The sequence below is a fragment of the Macrobrachium rosenbergii genome, chromosome 41 (genome assembly GCF_040412425.1).
Source record: "Macrobrachium rosenbergii isolate ZJJX-2024 chromosome 41, ASM4041242v1, whole genome shotgun sequence".
NCBI lineage: Eukaryota > Metazoa > Arthropoda > Malacostraca > Decapoda > Palaemonidae > Macrobrachium > Macrobrachium rosenbergii.
In genome coordinates, this window is record NC_089781.1 from 56,852,468 (window position 1) to 56,867,467 (window position 15,000).

Sequence of the window (15,000 nt, forward strand, 5' to 3'; positions counted from 1 at the left end):
CTAATAATAATGTGTCTGTAGTGAGTTGTATTTATTCTCATGTTATGTCAACTCAGTCAGTTGTTTAACTAATCTCTTCATCTATTGATCATTCTAAACCCTGTCTGCTAGGCTATTCCCCTTTCTCCATGAAAATGCACTTGTCTGTTCTTTACATGCTGTGCCTTCAGCTACTGGCGAGTCTCCTACTTCCACTCAATTAATGTTTCTCTTTCCAATCCTACCATGGTTATAGTATCTTCTGTTATTTCCAAGCCAAATATTATTCCAGCTGCTTAGCTTTCTAAGGATGTGTCATATGGGAATGCTTTTAGGTCTGTTGACTTGCTTTCAGACGAGGTGGGAGAGTCGTTGTAACTCCTCTTCCCCCCAGCCTCCCAACATTTTCTTGTTTGTTTGGTGCTTCATTCTCTTTTGCGTGGCTGACTTGTGTCAACTCAGCTGAGTCACTTCAGACTCCATTTCCTTGTCTCCCTTTCATTGAGTCAAGGATGCATCATGTGTTCTCGTCTGCTGTCACCTCATGTCACCAGCTGTTGCCTCCTGTCGCCTTCTGGCGGAAGAAGAGTTTGAATCGGAGGAATCTCCTTCGGTTTGCCGGTGTTTGCTGGAGTGTTGCACTTTGCTTTATCCTCATTTAGTTGAGAAAAGAAACCCTCATAAGTTCTCTTGTACTCTGGTGCACAAAGCTCCCTTTCAGTCTACCGGTGCTTGTCTTCTGTTTTTTTTTTTTTAAGTCGTGGAGACCACCTCTTATGATACAGGAGCTTAATCTGCACTAAAACCGTCTTTGGTTGAAGATTCAGTTTTCTTTGTCTTGTTCCTTTGAAAAGACAAACTTGAGACTGACATGTGTTTTGGACATGCTGAAACAGAGTTTGTTGTCCAGATCTCTGTTTAGATTGTTGAAGTTTTTATCTTTTGCTGAACTTTTGCTCAGTATAATTGCCTCTTGTCAGCATCGGCTTAGAGAGTTTAGGTGCTAGCTTAGTGTGGTTGTGGTACCAGCTCGGGGAGTTTATGGAGCCAGCTTTAAGTGATTTTGGCGCCCACAGGAGTTTAACGAGGAAGGATGTTATTTTTTTAACCTGCGCTGTCAAACCCATTTCTGACGCTGCAGGCTAATGTTCTCATGCTTATACTAACTCATTTTGGAAGAAGTGAGAACACTTATGCTCCTATCTGTAGTAAAGGCTTATGCTACACTGGATATGGCAGCTGTTTTGGTGTCTTCCGTGGGTCGCCTTCTAAGTCTAACTCCCTTTAAGACGATAAGGGAGGATATATTGTACAAGTTGTATTTTATACCTTCCAGGAATCTGTTCAGCTCTCAGGTTCCAGTAGATGGTCAATTACAGGCCTCCTGGCATGTTTGGAGAGACTTAGGAGCAGAACCTAAGTGGTGGAGGCATTGGAGGAGAGTTATGATCCCTTGTAGCAGTTTGCCCTCCACTGGTTTAGCTTCTCCTATAGCTGTTCCTTTGTGTTTTCTCCAGCAGAAGTATCTCATTCTTTAGTAGGAGGTTGTAAATTAGAGAGAATGAAATGGAGCAGGTGTCGGTAATTCAATAGAATTTTACCTCTGACCTTTTCCTAGCACCATAAGCAACCGGAGATTGGCGCACAGTGTTGGACATGTTGAGACTGAACAGCTTTATGCATCTGTCCCCATGCTTTTTGGTTTTGCCAGCATGGTTTTAGTGGCTTTCCAAAAGAAAAATCAGATGTTTCAGTGGGTGTGCAGGAGACATTTTTCTCATACCAGTACATCCTCAGTCAAGCAAATTTTTTTGAGGTTTATTTGCAGAAGGTATTGCTGTTCAAGATGCTTTGTTTCAGCGTGTGAACAGCACCTCTATAAGTATTCACAAGGAATTTATTGCCCATAGGCAGATGGTGTTGACTTTTAGGAAGAAGAATTCTTTTTTATTTTGTGAGTCTGTTGCTTTGCCTGGCTCAGTCTCTGTGCATTATGATTTTTAGTTGACTTCCCTTACTCCTCAGTACATTCTTATCTAGTGATGTGGAGATACTTGCAATTTGCAGGCTTGTCTGTTGGAAGACTACAGGCACTTCTTGCTTCTCAAAGGGTTTTAGCCCTTAAGGAAGCTTTCTATGCGGTAAGGGCTTCCTTTGTAAGGAAACATGGCCTTACTTGAGAATTTGTGAGAATAATCAGGCACAATTACAGCACAGTCTCAGCATAAGATGGAGCCAGGTTCTGTAGGAGGGATGCAGGAACTAAAGTTGACTGTTTTACCCTTAAACTTATGTCCACATTTTTTTCCCTCTGTCTTGTAACACAAAACAAAAAATTTTGACAAGTGTCATTACACGACTTACAATATACCATAGATTGGTCAACACTACACCTGTTAAAGCTTACAAGGCGTCAGAGTGGTGGAAAGACCACCGAAGATTCCTAGAAGGTTTATCCCTGGTCAGAAACTAAGTCATAGCAGAAAGGTTGCTTCTTTGAGTGATATGAACAACATGATATTGGTTCGGTAGTTTATTCTGCAGAAAGACAATGCTTAGCAAACTACCTACGGAGTGGTCATTACATCCGCAAGTTCGACAGTTGCTGTGAAATTAGAAGAGTACTCAAATATGGACTTATTAGTATACGGATGAACAGGAACGACTAGTGTACTGCTATTCCTTTGAGGGCCCTCAGGCTTGAGCGGTGGATGTGTTTTTTCTTCAAATTTGGTCTGACTATATTCATATGCCTTTCCCATTTATCTACTCCAAGGAAGTATTGAACAAATTTCAAGTACAAGAATTGCTCAGTGACTCCTGTAGAGCCCTAGCAGCCTCAGAATGAGTGATTTTTGGACTTTCTAGGACTCTTGGTAGGAGAAATCGACTTGAACTGCCGAGTTCCATAAGGTTCCACTAACTTCTGCATCTCACGCTTGGAGTTGCTCAACCATCTTCTCCCAATAAGTGGAAAACAACTGTGGCTTTGTATCAGAAGCAGCAATTTGTTTATTGCTCAGGATGCTGTTCTAGAGGAATTTTCAGCACCTGTACCACTGTAGACATCAAAGTTTCTCTGCTTAGATATAGAGAGAGTTTTTCACTGTTTACTTTCAAGGTTATCGTTCTATGCTATCCTTGGTATTTTGTCATGTGCACTTAGATCTGGCTGATGATCAGCAGCTTAAGCTGTTGAGATCAGTTCATACTGAAGCCCCTACAACTCAGTAACAATCTTTCTCTCTGAAAATTAGTCGCAGTTGTAAATTTTATCTGCAGATGCTTTTGAGCCTCTGGAATGAGTTCCATTGAAGTATTTACTATGAAACTCTCTTTTAGTTAACACTATCAGCAGTTAAAAGACTAAATTTATTGCAAGCACTCTCTTTAAGGTTGTTGTCAAGGGAATGCTATTTTATCTTTTTGCCTTAAAGCTGAGAATTATGTTAAGGCTGAGTTTTTCCAAGAACTGTAAGAATTTCAGTTTAACCTGTTTGTTGGGAAGAAGTGGAAACACCTCTGTCTCCTGTTAGGGTAATTAAAACTTACTTAGATAGGTTAAGCCTGGAAGAGGCAAAGTTATACTTTTGTTTTATGATTTTAGAAAACTTAGTATGTCTTTGTCAAAGGTTAAGCCAAGAATAGGCAAAGTTAGCCTTTTGTTTCGTGGTTTTAAAAACCTAGAGTGTCATTTGCAAAGGTTAATGTGGCAGAGTAGGAGTGCAGTTTGGTTTTTGCCACTCACTACCGTAAATATGCAGAATTGTGTTGTAGGGGCTTTTTTATTTTTGACACAATTGGTGCAGGATGATGGGAACAGATTCAGAGGTTAAAGAATACTCTTTTTTCACCTATCCTAATTTAATAACCTTAATATTACAGTGGGCCGAAGACCTTCAAACAGAACCTTATCCTAATTTTATTTACATTTGCCACAGTGTAGCAGATATCACCTCTCAATACTTAATCTAACTTATTTCCTACTTACCACTAAAGTTTATCAAAACAATCTTCTTATACTTAACTTAGCCTAACTTAATACTGTCAATAGTCAAAATCCAAGATAACCACAAGCTGAGGGCAGAAATTACTTTGAAATTTCTTCTTGCAGTCTTTTTCTACACAAAAGCCCTTCTCTCGTTATAAACGAGAATCTAAAATCTCATTCACAGTAAAATCAGCTTACAGGTATTTAAGCACTTTCTCTAACCCTGATGCCATTCAGGACAGTCACTGTCTTAAGTAACTGACATGAAAACTTCACACCAAGGCAATTGAAAATGATTTGGTCTTACCAACTGTTTGACTACTTTGGTAGTTGCCAATGTCAATTTCCTCTTTCAGGTAAATTTTCTTCCAGTTCAGGTGAAGGGAAGCCAGTTAATCTACCCTATCACACTCAGGCAAACTGCAAATAAAAAAAAAAAAAAAAACATGAAAACATACATTAGGCATTCCTAAGAAAAACCCAAAATAAACATAATAAAAAACATCACAACAACAAAAACGAAACAATCAATTCACACAAATCATCTTTCATCATACAAACCCAAACTTAGCCTACCACAGTGTCTGAAAACAGTAAAGCCCTTATTCTGCTACTAGTAGCAGGTTGTTTTTTCCAGAACCAAAGAATTGAAGCAGTTTTCTTTGCATGGCTGCTCTTTGCTGCACACACGTATGAGAGTCTTGCTCCCTGAATGGAATCCAACTTCTGGCAGCAATAATATCCTGAAAGGATTCCAGATCAGGTAAGAATGTTTTGGGTTTCATGCAAGAAACCTTTAGCTCGATTGGCTGAGCGAATTTTGTCTAGCTGCACTACCCACCATCCTTTTCTCAATGTGGGAATCAACTATCTTTAACAGTAGGTAAGATTCATCCCAAATATAAATTTTCATAATAAAATGTATTATGTGGATACTTACCTACTGTTCAAGTAGACCCCACCCAGCTCCCCACAACTTAGTAGGCTGTCAAGGAGAATTCTGACAAGAACTAAAACATTTGAAACACCTGGTGGAGAACAGGTGTACTAGACAGTCATCCGGGCAACCATTCGATCTTTTGTTTGAATGCCAACTCGCCTATCGGCATGGAGATATAAGCTATCTTTAATAGTAGGGAAGTATCCAGAAAATAAATTTTATTATGAAAATTCATATAAGCTATTGTTCTTTAGCAAGGGATGTTCTGAAATGTTTCAGGTTTTTTTAAGTACCCAAGGGAGTGTATTGTTCAGTGCAAAATATTTTTTCTTGATTATGGCTGGTGTAAAATAAATTATTTTTGTTTCTTTGTATTTTATATAATTTAATTACATACATACAGTATGTAGAACTATTAGCCCCATCTCTGTTGCAGTTGAAACTTATTGATCACATGTTAATGTAAGCTGTTTCTTTCTTGATTCTTTGTTCTGGCTGTTTATTTAAATAAGGGAGGCTTTGGTTGATGTGAAATGTTACTATTTCTGATGGAAACACAATTCATTTGTTTACAGTAAACCAGTCTTCAGAATCTTGGAGCTATCTTGCAGTTGAGATACAGCAATTGGAAAAGCAGTGTTTGTTGGTTTTCAAGCAATAAAATTAGGTAATGGAATATTTGTAATCATAGGGTTATTGTCTGCAGGAATTCTTTGCATAAAGTACTCAATATAGTTCATGTTTCTATAATTTTATTTTAGTTTTATTCGTCTACTTTTGTAGGGAAACGTAATTTATTGTTAATGATAGAATTGCATTATCTTGAACAGTCTGATTTACTATAAACAACTTGTTTTCAGTTTAACTGGAGTTGAGATAATCTGTTTCTTGATAGTGAAGAGAAATGCAGATGAATATACAATAGCTATTTTTTATTGTTTCCAAAACAGTGCTGTTTAGTAACTTTATAAACACAACAAAATTTACAAGAGGGAATTTCATAAAATTTTTGGTCTTGTATAAAGCTTATTGTCACCATTTAATATTTGTTGGTTAATGTTTATGTACTGTATTTGTTAATCAGAATTTTCTTGAATGTTTGATTTCCAGCAAATGATGAAAAGCAGGAGATCTAGTCACTTAGCTGTAATATTAGATATAAATATTACCTTTGTTGGTGAAATATGTTGTATTAAAGCTCTGAAATTTAAACACTACATTTCATTATCACTTTATAAGCTTCAGTATGACTAAAAGTGTTGCTTGGAAGTTTTTGCATATTCATGTTCAAATATAGATCAGGTCATTGTTTTATATGCCTAAATTGACGAAGTTTATATGTATATTTAGGAAAGCTTGCTGTATGTTACATTTTTTATTAACGGGAATTGGTCAAAATCAGTTGATGAGATATGCAGTTGTCCTTCAAAATTCCAGGGGGTTAGAGGTGCCAGCCCCCACGATTCTAGTGCAGCACGTCATCATGGAGCCTAAGAAGGTTTGAGATGGCAGCAAATTAAAATGAAAAGTAGATAGAAGAATTATAGAAACTAAAAATAAACCATAGCAAGATTTGATAGTGGTGCCTGCATCACTGATCTGGCTAAGGAGTTTCATATGCCCAAAATGACAATTGCTTCAGTTTTAAAAGGTGAAGATGTCAGTAAAGGAGTTGGTGTTGTTAAGGGGGTGAAATTTTGCAAAACAAGGTCTCACACAGTTAAAGAGGTTGAGAAATTGTTGCTAATTTGTATCAATGAAAAACAGCCGGTGATTGTTTTTGAGGCCATCATATGTGCAAACGGCAAGACAACTGCATGCTGATCTCTTGAAAACTACCCCTGGAATGAGTGCTAATAAAGGTAGTGCTCAAGTGTTCAAAGCGTCATTTATGGTTTGAGAAATTTAAGAGAAGCAGCATCCAGGGTGTGGTGAGGCATAGGAAGTGGCCAGTAATGGCAAAGATGCACCCTCTTCAAGAGCATTCTGCAAGACGGTGCATATTAACAAAAGGACATCACAAGTACCAAGGCCTCTACAAAACCCGAACTGTAATGCTAGGAACAGATTCTTACCTTCAACAGAGCTGCCAAAATGCATTAGAGAGCAGCTTCTCAAAAGCCTTAAATTAAATGAGTACGATAATTGATATTGGCCCATACTGAGATAGATATGAGGATGGGCTTTATTCCCTTAGGTAATGCAGTAATGTTTCTCTTCCTCCAAAAAGAAGAAAAACTTGCAAGACCAATTAATCTTCTGAAAATAGTAGTCTTAGGAACATTGAAATCAGCATAGACCTGTAAGGGTATATGTTGCCATAACTGCCAAGGCCCAGAAGCAAAGTTTTGACTTCTCTAGACTTGAAGGCCATTGAACACAACCTAGGCTTTGGAAATTATGACTAAGGCAACACCAAGGGCTCACCACACTGTTTGCTCATAAAAGACTTAAGCAAGAAGCTCTGTCTTCTGTTTAGGGCAATATACAGTTAATGCCTCCTACAAGGGGAGGCATTAACTCCAAAGATTGATGACTTGAAAGTAAACCATCACTTTTGGTTATCACCTTTACACCCTTATTTTGAAAGCGTAGCTGCTGTTGTTCTCAAAGGAGTTACTGTCATGGTCCCTAGAGGGCTACATAAGATAGACCAGCCAATTTCAAAGAATTCTCTTCTAGTTGGTCTTCGCCAGTATAGTGCACATTGACACTGATAAATATAGGACTGAAGACAAGAGGGCTTTTTGTCTAAAGCGACTGCCTAGGTTCAATTCTTATTCTCAACCTGTGCATGTGGCAACAGCGCATTGCACATCACGTATTATTGTGTCAACCATGCAATCTGCGCGAGACTATTTACCCATTACTCTCTAAGTCTGCGTGATTTTAAGACGCGTCATTCCTTTCATCAGACTACAATCTCTTAGATCATAATTTGGTTGTCATGGAAGTACCAAGCAAGGAAGAAAGTTAAGTGCATAGTTTTAAGTCCCAGTGAAAAGTTTAGTTTAAAAAAATTTTTTAGCAGGGAGCTTACTTCTTGAAAGTCAGAAGCTGGCGTCGATAGCGGCGTTAGTCTTCCACAAGGGGTGAATTACGTTTGGTTTGAGTGTTTACGGTGCATTCTTAGTTAGCCAACAAACGATGTTTAATTATATTGAAGTAATACTGTACAGTAATTTTAAAAGTGTTGTTTTTGAAGATCATTGGTATATGATCTTTTATATTGATAGTTATCTTGGGTTACTTAGTAGATATGCCAGGCTACTTCAATTTCGTTTTGATTAGTAGTAGCCTAATTGTTCATATATGCGACGTACAGCCGTAACCGGCTTTTAACCGTGCTCAACTTCCATTACCAAACTGAGTAGTTTTTGTGATAATGTTTCCCAGGGAACTTGTATCAGATTATACAATGTTTTCCTTCACAGACCTACTTTTTGCAAGTACAGTCGACCCTCGTTAAAACTGACCCCTTTAATCAAGATATCGGATAAGGCAGTCACCGATAATTCAAAGTATGAAAAAATAAGCCTAAGAAGTTTCCTTTCTATAAACATCTATTATATACCTTTTTGTTCTCTCTCATGATCCTCCTTACAAAATTATTCATGTTTGATTATAGAGGTAAATTGACTGTGCACAACATCCCAATTATTATTATTACTTATAAGTTTTCAAGCTTTTATGAATAAATTGAATAACATTATTTTAAATAATAAAAATCTTTACATGTACAGTATATAACCCTCCGGCTATGCTCACCATATTTGACTTACTCTATCCAGAAAATTTAACTCCTCCTGATGAATCATATTGGTGTGTTATTGCCAGTTGTAGTAACAGAGAGAAAACTATTAAAAGGAAAACAGAGAAGACTATACAAGATCAATGCAGCGATTTCTTTCAATAGTTATAATAATAATATAATTGTAATTACAAAATTTGTACTATGTATGTGATACCTATTTTATACAAACAAATATCATTCCCTGATCTTTTGAAGAGAACCCTGAGTGCAAAGCTGTCAAACATGTTAAATTAATATGACAGGAAAGGGGAGTGTTGCCGATGGCAGGTCAAAGGATTCCTGTGTAATGTCTCTCTCTCTCAGTAATAATTCATAAATAATTTCACTCTCTTAACGTAAGAACAACAATTATCTCTCTCTCTCTCTCATTCGTAATTAGCTCTCACACATCGACATAAGCGGCTGAATATTATAATTTTTATCATGTTTTATTCTTTATTTTTCATCTTTTACTATGAGGTTTAATTCAAAGTTTCTATATTGGTTTATTATTCATACTCTATAAAAAATAATGAAATACATTATATTATAGGTATTTATAGGTATATATTAGGTATCTCCGGTTAAATCGGACTATCAGCTAAGACGGACACCCTGCTCCCCCATTAGTCCGCCTTAACTAGGGTTGACTGTATTGCTACGCTGATAGCGGCATCACTAGGAAAATGTTTGTGATGTTTGTTTGCCTATATGATTGTTAAACTTACATTTTTGTATAACAGGCATTGAAATTTTACTCAGTTTATATGTACCTAGCCTATTAAAAATTTTCCTTTGGCAAAATATTTTCATTGAAGTACTTTCTCATGTAGCCTGTTACCTGTGACTTTGGAGTAGCCTATGCCTGGTAAACAAAATAGATTTACAGTATACAGTTAGTTTGAGTGGCATAACATTCCAGAATTTACTTTTAAGGCAAAATTTATGTAGTGATTATATAATTTAATACATGACCACTATCTTGGGAGAAAAAACCCATTGGTATCAGGACTAACAGTATACAGCAATAGGGCTGTGCATACTTGTGCCAAAGTTAATCTTTTTGGTGTTAGTTGTGCTTAAGTTAGTGCAAATAATTAGCACATCCAAAATTTTGTAAGATTATATTTAACACAAAATTTGTGGTAGTAATTATGAACATGGTAATACTTACACTGCCTTATGGCTAATCAATGTCATAACATTATGCTACAGCTACACAATGGTGACCAAGTTATCCTGTAATATATTCTGAGAGTACTATCTATACAGTGATTATAAATGGTTAGTACCAAGTAGTTTCTAGTAAAAACTTGCTCCTTATTTCATCACAGGGCCGCCAGTATGCAAGACCCACAGATTACGTGTGCCGCAGCAAGCTGCTCGGTTTGCTTTTCGCCAGGGGGTACTGCCCATACCACCTGCCATGAAGATAGCCTTTGCAGGAATAAAGGAGAATATGGTTGATAGTCAGACATGTATGAAATTTGTTAACCCATAAGGGACGGCATAATTTATCAATGTGCAGCACCCCAGACCGGGGAAACTTTGAGGTCAGCAAAATAAAAAAAAAATCACATCAATGGAAAGAGAATGACATGTACATTCACACTGTATAAATAAAAAAATTGTTGAAAATTTTCGCTACCTTCCATGAGAAGTTGAAAATGACTATTTACAACCCCTTGTGGGGCCTCATTTACAAGACAATCGTAAACTTTACCAACTTATATACTGTATGTTTTTTCTAATAAATAAATTCATTGTATTTTGTAAAATTATTATTACTGCTCACACAATATCAAAACAGATAAGAAATAAAAGTAGTAACAAATTTTTTGCATATTTGTAAAATATTCATGTAAATTTATGAGAAGGAAGATTCAGTAGCTTTTTTTTTTTTACTTTTAAATGCTTTTTCTAATATTTCTTTGCAATTTTCCTTGTAAAATTACATTTATAACCGACATACTATTGTAAAAGACAAAAACAAAAAACAACAGCAACCCCTTCGTATACTTACAAGCAAATTTACAAAAAGACTCATGTGAGAGAGATGCAGTACTTTCCCCCTTGAAGTCACAAGCATTACTGATACTGGCCTAACTCTCACATCTGTATAAAAGTTGCCATTAGTGAATTTGTAGCATATAGAAGTATTGGCACCTTTGTTTCGAATCATTATTACCATAACAGTGGTGCGTAATTCTGCTTCACACTGAAGCTCAATCCGTCCACCTCCCTAGACCTGTTTTACTTTACACTGAGGCTCAATCCGTCCACTAAGGGTAACATGCTCCTGGCACAAGTTTTAAGAATGAAACAGCTCACTTTAAAGCTGTCTTGTTGGGTCCTATGTTTTGATAAAGGTATGGAAGGAGGAGACTACATCTTTCCTGCAAAACTCTGGCAGAGTATATTTCCCTCCATTTCTGAGGTAAACCCAAGCTTTGGGTCAAAACCCGAAAGCATTGGTCTTCTTGAAGGCGTCTTCACAACTCCAGGATCTGTGAAGTCGTCTTCAGCTCCTGAAGAACTCCTGGATAAACAACCATTCGATTACCACGGCTTCCTGAAGTCTTCAAGAACCCAGCTGTCTTCATCTCCTTCTACTGCAGCCTCACGAATCTCGAAGTGTGCATTCAAACAAACAAACAAACATTTCTTGGAGAAATCCAGAATCTGTATTCGGAATCATCCCGCCCAGAAATTCAATGGGCGTTTTTCCAGGAATGCTTCAGGAGCTGAAGACGACTTCAAAGGATCCTGGAGTAGTGAAGACGTCTTATAAATATAACTTGCTTGACCTTTACAATTTATGAAGTGTTTAATTAGCCTCATGTGGTCACTATGAACCACCTGCATTATGAGGATCACAGTAAATACTACAACTGTTTTACAATTTCAATGTTAATTACATCAGAACTTTAATAAGAAACTAGCAAATGTGAGCGATAGCGAGCATCTGCTAATGATGAATGAAAAATGAAATTTTAAAAATAAATATGCAAAAAGGCATATGCTTCTACACTCGAATACGCACTTATACATTAAATATATTTACTCACATTTCCATCTGCACAAAAAAAACTAAATAATGATAAAAATCAGAATAAGGTAAGATTTTTAAAAATGTTTTTATTTATTAAATGCCCGATGGGCTTTAGTATTTTCATAAATTATTTTTATATTTTATTATTAATTTACAGTTCATGAATATTAAAACTGGGACAGTTGAATATGTAGACTGATAAAATTTCACCAATCGACCTGTTTCCTAAAGTTGATCACCAATGTTGTTATATTTTGGACATTCACATAACACATGTTTAATTGTTGTTTAAAATGGCCTTACCGAGTGGGAATCCAAGGACGAAGGGGAGTAGGACGGTTTGCTTGAGGAAAGGACTAGGATTTTAAGAGGTGCAAAATAATACGAGCAGGAAAAAGGTACTGCTGCTTTATTGGTGACCCAGGCGGTTTATATAGCGGCAGACTGACGTCACACTGCAGAATACAATGAGAACAAGGGTGACCTGAGGTCGATAATAATTAACAATAAATACAGTGAACGAGTACACTTTGAATTATACAAATGGACAGAGTTGAAGTTGAATACAATCTTGATGCCTGCGAAAGAAGAATACATGATATACAAATCGGAGACAGGTAAACAATTATATACACAGTTTAAATGATTGGATTTGCGTGACCCGTCACGCCAGGTGTGACAAATTGTAGAGGCAAAGAAAACTTGCTCAGCAGAGACTTTACAAATACTCCCCCCCTCCCCAAGACGTGGGTAACGTCTGATTAGTCGGCGTATCTGCTGGGGCGCTGAAGGGTGCCACGGCTGCGTGAGGACATTGGGGAAACACCCTGTGTGTGTGGGCGGCTGACTGCAGGTGTGGGCAGGTGCTTCCGGGGGCGGCCGCGTGCCCGCTTCTTACGGGGGGCCGGCTGTGGCGATGACTGTCCAGGTGGAGGGTGCAGTGTGATGATGTCTGTGTCCTCCTCCAGGAGGGCAGGCTTGACGTGGTCTACCAACACCCAGTCGTTCTTCCCGTGAAGGGCAAGCAGGAACGCCTTGTTGTTCCTCTCCAGCATGCGGAAGGGCCCCTGGGCCTGGTCAGTGGCGGGCGGACGGCGTCATCCCTGACGAAGACGTGGGTGGTGGAGAACAGGCCGGGCGGCGTGAAGGTGACCGACCTGTCTGTCGGCATGTGTCCGCTTGCAGGGGGCGAACTTGCCGACTAGGTCGCGAAGCCTCTGGACAGATGGGTTGTGGCGGTCCTCTGTAGCTAGCTCGCCCGGGACCACGAGGGGCTCGTCCGTAGGTTTTCTCAGCTGCAGACGGGGCGCCGTCGGCCCTGGGGGCGGTTCTCAGCCTGAGGAGGACCCACGGCAGCTGGTATTTCCAATCCTCGGTGGTGTAGTGGGCCATGAAGGACGCCTTCAGGGACCTGTGGAACCGCTCGACCAAGCCATTGGCAGCGGGGTTGTAGGCCATGGTGGTGTGATGAGTTGTCCCCAGCAGTCGTGCCAGGGCGGACCACAACTCGGACAGGAAGGTGGGGCCCCTGTCGGTTGTGATGTGGTCCGGGACGCCAAAGCAGCTGTCCAACTGGAGAGTAGGGCCTCAGTGCATGCGCTGGCAGTGGCTTCTTGCATTGGCGTGACTTTGGGCCACCTTGTTGAGCGGTCAACCACTGTCAGGAGATATCTGCCCCAGCCTGATGGGGGAAGGGTCCCGACGATGTCGATGTGAACATGGCCGAACCGCCGCCCTGGCTGCGGGAACTCGCCTACTCCAGACTCGATGTGGTGTCCCACTTTGCTGGTTTGGCACTGCAGGCACTGCCTCGCCCAGGTCCTCGCATCCTTCTGCACTCTGTGCCAGACGAACTTCTCTGACAGCAGCTTGGCCATCGTCCTGCCAGAGGGGTGTGACAGCCTGTGGATGATGTCGAATACCTGGCGGCGGCGGGAGGCGGGCACCAGGGGGCGGGGCTGGCTGGTACTGACGTTGCAGAGGAGATTTGGGCCCCCGGGGGCGAGGGGCACGTCCCTCCACTTCAGGGACGTGATGGCCGTGCGGTAGGCTGGGGTCTCTGGGTCGGCGGCCTGCTCCCTGGTGAGGTCCTCGTAGTTGATCCCGAGCTGCACCGCGTTAAGCTCGACTCTGGAGAGGGTGTCTGCTACAGGGTTCTTCCTGCCGGGGAGGTACTTGACAGAGCAGGTGAACTCTGTGATGGCCGCGAGGTGTCACTGCTGCCTGGAAGACCATGCGTCCCTCTGCTTGGTGAAGGCGTGGACCAGCGGCTGGTGGTCCGTGTAGATTGTGAAGGGCGTGCCCTCCAGGAGGAACTTGAAGTGCCAGACTGCTTGGTATACTGCACAGAGTTCCCTGTCGAAGGTGCTGTAGTGGGCCTCTGCGGTGTTGAACTTCTTGCTGAAGAAGGCGATGGGCTGGGGAGCGCTGTCGATGACCTGCTCCAGGACAGCTCCACAGGCGACACTGCTGGTGTCCGTCGTCAGCTGGAGGGGAGCAGTGGGGTCCTGGTGGGCCAAGGCGGTTGCCTCGGCAAGGGCGGCCTTCGTCAGGGAGAAGGCCTGCTGCTGGCTGGGTCCCCATTCTAAGGATTTTGGTTGGCCTTTCAGGGTTTCCGTCAGGGGGCCATGGTGGGTGCGATCCCGGGGATGAACCTCCTGTAGTAGTAGTTCACCATCCCGAGGAACTCCCGGACAGCCTTGACGGAGATGGGGACGGGAAACCTGGTGACAGCCGCGACTTTAGATGTGAGCGGGCAGACACCATCCGGGGATATCTCGTGGCCCAGGAAGTCAGCTTTCTGGACGCCGAAGGTGCACTTGTCGAAACGTACGACGAGGCCGTTCTCCTGCAGGCGCTGCAGGACTGCCCGGATGTGCTTCTGGTGCTCCTTGTGGGACCTGGAAAATATAAGGATATCATCCACGTAGCAGACGCAGAACTTCAGGTCCCCCAGGAGCCGCTGGAAAGTCACCCCCGTGTTCCTCAGACCGAAGGTGGAGAAGGCAAAGACGTAGGACCCGAAAGGCGTGATGATGCAGCTTGGCGCACTAGGGAGTGGATAAACTTTCTTATCAAAACAAAATAACGTATAAACGCACACAAACTACCGTCTATCTGAATGGGGCAAAACATTTTAGCTACCCCGCGAGAATCCTGCCACTGAACTTTCACCTTCTTAGCTGGGCTAAATGAAACATGTGACTTGAAGCCGTGGGAACAAAGGGGTACATGTGGGTACGATT

General features: G+C 40.9%; 1 protein-coding gene across 2 annotated transcripts in view; it reads left to right on the forward strand.

The window, feature by feature from the left end:
- The window catches only part of LOC136826868 (transmembrane protein 39A), a 371,219-nt gene extending 365,097 nt beyond the window's left edge, over positions 1 to 6,122 (forward strand). For both annotated transcript variants that reach the window (XR_010849723.1, XR_010849722.1), the window contains exon 11: positions 5,486 to 6,122. The gene's annotated coding sequence lies outside the window, so the exon portion shown is untranslated. The remainder of the gene's footprint in view (positions 1 to 5,485) is intronic.
- The last annotated feature ends 8,878 nt before the right edge of the window (positions 6,123 to 15,000 follow it).